We start from the raw sequence: 4529 nt of genomic DNA, 5'->3' as shown, positions 1-4529 counted from the left end.
ATGTCTTAACTTGTGCTAAGCGTTGCCTTATATTCCTTTGTGTTGCTAATGACACAATATGTACTGTATCTAATCTAGCCGTTTTTAATTAACGGTTTAATTTGGTTATTTAGAAGCCTGTATCCGTTATCCTGTTTTTCAAGCCACCGCGGAGTGTTCAAAAGCTTCCTTGGTTTACGCGTCACAAAGTGGCTGTGATTGGTTGAGATGCGCAGAGAGGGTTTCAGAGCAGGAAGCCATGCCCATATATGTCTATGGCCATGCTTTCAAAGCACGTGGTTCTCAACCTCTGGGTCGGGACGCGACATGATTTTGGGGAGTTCCCCAGATCACAGTGAAGTGACAATTCAAGGACTTTTAAGACCTTTTTAATACCTAAATGAAAGGGGGAAAAGACCATTACGGAATCAAAAGTATCTAACAAACTATACTATAAAAAACAATCAAACATTGGCCAAATCATCAAATACTATAAGAAGTAAAAATTGTGAACTTAGCAGATCTACAAGCTCACAATGCCTTGCAACGTGAGGCATGGTGAGCTTGTAGATCTGCTATTTTCACAACATTTATGTGGGGAACCGAGTCAAACAAAATGTAATGCCTCAACTACAACATTGCAAGTGCTTGTCAGGGTGAATGAGATGTAAAAAACAAAACATATATTAATGTGTTTATACTGATGTGTGATGTATGGTGTCACGCCGCAGTTCACTCACACTCACTCACGGGGCGGGCCGAGTCGTTGATTTATATATTGTTTTGTGGGGCGGGTTGGGGCGGGTTCGGTTCCGTGGCGGGGCGGGCAGGGCGGGGTATGAAAAACCTGACCGTCGCATCAGTAGTGTGGGGACTCATTTTAAACAAGCTCAGTGCTTAATGAGTCTTCCAGTTTAGTAGACCTTGTATAGTGAATTGTACTTCCATGTACTGTTGTCATGTCTTACTAAATAAAGTACATCAATCAATCAAAGAAGGTTGATGATGCATCAACAAAGCTCTCTGGATAATAAGCGGCTGCCTGAGGCCTGTGTCTCACCTGTCAGTCCTTGTGGGGAATCTCCCCGGCCGGTCTCCAGCCAGAGGCAGCTTACCATCAACCTGACAAAAGGAAAGCCCAGATACATGACTGGTATATCCTGTTGACACTATGACGACAACAGCCCCGCTAAACAGACTCCAGTCCCTTCACTCGTACAACAAGGAGCACAAGAGACGCTTCGTTCTGTCTGTGAGGACATGTCTATATAAACGTTCTGTCTCTGAGGACATGTCTATACAAACGTTCTATTCAATAGGGAGAGAGTATGAGAAATCAGAACATTATTTTGATGCTTTTCACTGTTGTACGGACAGCAGTTGAGACGCAGTCACTGATTGGCCCGATCATTTTCTTATTTCTCATACTCACTCCCTATAGGCTGAAGTCCAGACTGATACCGGGGAGGAACGAGAGGGTGAATACACGTTATCAGTCTGGACAATGCCAGGCTAGGGGTATAACACGGAGGCAAAAGAAGAAAAGGAACAGGTGTACAACACAAACACTAAGGAAGAAGGGACATTACTAGACCTAAGAAAGTTCTCTGGTTGGGAAAGAGCAGCTGCCAAAGCCATTGCATGTCTGAGGTGCCATGCTCAACAAATGAAGGGTCTTACACTTAAGAAAGGTGAAGCCACACGTGTTGTCAACGTAACAGAACCTGAAGGTCTGGAGGGCTCTGGTCTGGAACGTCCTGCATGAGATGAGGAGAGAGAGAGGACATATATAAATATTAACATTAAACTGAATGACTGTCTGGTTACCCTGAATGACAGCTCTGTCACTATTACAATGTCTCTCCTCAATATGAACACAATTTAAATGTCTCATCTCTATATAATATACACTTTAATATCATTAAAGTGTACATTATATTATGTCTACATTCTCTACATGTCTAGTTCAATGTGCATAAAGTACTTAGGTCATTACTGTGTTTGGTCACTAGATGGCAGTCTAACAACATATAATGGACCAGGTTCTCAGTCTAACTGAAGTGATTTCTCCAACTAGATGGCTGTATATAGAACAGTTAATGATAAAACATAAACATAATAATTCTACATATTATTGTGTTCATTGTTTAGTAAACAGATCTTTCATAATGTTTCACTGATCATAGATTAAAGACTTTATGAACAAACAACATATTTATTATAGTTTAATCTCTACCAGTGAACAGGATGTAAAGAGACTCTCTTACACAATGATCACTTTGTTATTAATTAACTCTGGATCAATATTATACTGATGTTTCATTAGATTATATTCTAGAGACACAGACTGTGTTCAGTTGTAATAAGTTGTAAATGCTAGTGATTGACCAGGATAAGACAAAATAATACATGTTAGTGAACATAAAGTTAAACTCATCTTGAGAGATAAAGGCTCTGGTCCAAAAAAAGATCCATTTCACTTTGGGGTGTGTGGGGTGAGGTCTGTGTCTTTTTTTATTTATATATATATATATATATATATATATATATATATATATATATATATATATATATATATATATATATAGTGTAGCCTATAGATGTGAGGAGTGAGGACACATTTACACACTCACTTGTAAACCTGTTATGTAAAGTAGTGATTTGGGTATTTGGGAGTAGTGATTTGGGTAAATAGCAGATCTACGATACGATACGATACAACTTTATTGTCAGCTTTCACCGAAATTTGCTTTGTGTCCATGACGTCACCGTTCAAGATACAGGCAGGACATACACAATACATTACACAAAGTACATTACAGGACATACATCACAGAAGCAGACAGAAACAAGAACAGTAGAACAAATCCTCTTGGTTTACCGACTTTGGTTTAAAAGCAGAACAGACTGATGTACAAAAGAGTTCTTTAGCCTGTTTTTCTTATATTTAGGGACTCTAAACCGCCTCCCGGAGGGCATCAGTTGATATTCATCATTTAAAACATGTAAGGGGTCAGAGGAGATGCTCTTTGCCAGTCTAAGCATACTATTGATCTGGGCCTCTTTAAAGGAACGTAACACAGCCTCGACTGGCCTACCAACTATTTTAGCGCAGATCTTAATTTGGCTATACAGTTTGTTCTTATATACCATTGATAGGCTGTTAAACCAGGCCGTGCTACAGTACAACATCACAGTTTGAACAACAGACGCATAGAAAAGAGACAAGATCTGACTGCTAGCACCAAACGATCTAAGTCGGCGTAGGGAGTACATACGCTGCTGTATCCTCTTACAAATATAATCAATATGAGATGACCATGCTAAGGTGGCATCTATCATCACCCCCAGATATTTGTAAGATGGGACCTGTTCAATAGCTGAACCATGGATTGTCACCGGTGGTGTCTTATCACCGGGAGCAGGACCAAATATAATTTCCTCAGTTTTCTTAGTGTTGATAATCAGATTATTTTTGTCACACCACTCCACAAGCCGGTCAACGCTACACTGGTACTGTTTCGGGTCATCACTGTCAGTCATCAGAGCTATTAGCGTAGAGTCATCTGAATATTTCAGAAGAAACTGATTTGACTCGCAGGTGTTACAGTCTGCCGTGTAAAGAGTAAACAATACAGGAGAGCTAATGCAACCTTGGGGTGCACCAACTCTGGTCCTGATGGGAGAGGAGAGTGTCTTGTTTACCTTTACATACTGAATTCTGTCAGTGAGGAACTTAAGATAAAACTGAATAACAAAAGGATTAATGTGTAACTGAACCATTTTAGTGAGGAGCAAGTCCGGCTGTATTGTGTTGAAAGCAGAAGAAAAATCTAGGAAAAGTCCTCTAGCATAGGATTTTGGTTTGTCAAGATGTTTAGAGATGACGTGAACCAATGTGACAACTGCATCCTCTGTACTACGACCCTGCTTGTAAGCGAATTGAAATGGGTCCTGTGAGTTAAATATCTACAAGCTCATAACGCCTCGCAGTGTGAGCTTGTAGATCTACTATTTTCACAATATCTTTCTTACGTAATCTAAATATAAACATACAGATACCCTGTAAACACTTATACTGTATGTTGGTTTGTTTACTGTTGAGTGACAACATTAAAGATAAACCCCTAAATCATTAGTTGGGTCCAGACCCCCCACTGGACAAGTTGATAAGGTTGTATACCTCAGAGTCATGTGTTGTAGGATGTGGACACGGTGTGGTCTAGCTGTCTCTCCTCTCTGGGTCTAGATGGTTGTTTCTTCATCTGGTTGATCTGTGGTGTGTTAGAGGTCTGTAGCAGCTGCTAGTTCTGCTGTCTCTGCTTTACACTGATGTCTGGTGGATCCTCATCACCTGACTAGTCTGTGGAAATAATAATAAACTTTATTTGTATACAGGAAGCACCTTTCATGACATCACATGCAGCACAAAGGGCTTTATATATTTAAAAAAACGACAAAAGAGAAATGCAAGCAAAAACAGACCAAAAACATGATCAGGAACAAATTAAAAGGAGGCAAAGATCAAATTAACTCATTTTGTGCCACAT

At 39.9% G+C, this 4529-nt stretch overlaps 1 long non-coding RNA gene across 1 annotated transcript; it reads right to left on the bottom strand.

Moving 5' to 3' along the window:
- Positions 1–1039: 1039 nt before the first annotated feature.
- On the bottom strand, positions 1040–4294 carry LOC311059663. The gene is made up of 3 exons (XR_014602185.1): positions 4163–4294; positions 1660–1736; positions 1040–1101 (listed from the first exon to the last, which is right to left on the bottom strand). It is a non-coding gene; the product is annotated as an uncharacterized lncRNA (long non-coding RNA).
- Positions 4295–4529: the final 235 nt, after the last annotated feature.

Source organism: Gymnoscopelus microlampas (assembly GCF_963454915.1).
Source record: "Gymnoscopelus microlampas genome assembly, chromosome: 14".
Lineage (NCBI taxonomy): Eukaryota > Metazoa > Chordata > Actinopteri > Myctophiformes > Myctophidae > Gymnoscopelus > Gymnoscopelus microlampas.
This window is presented reverse-complemented; position numbering and strand designations above follow the sequence as displayed.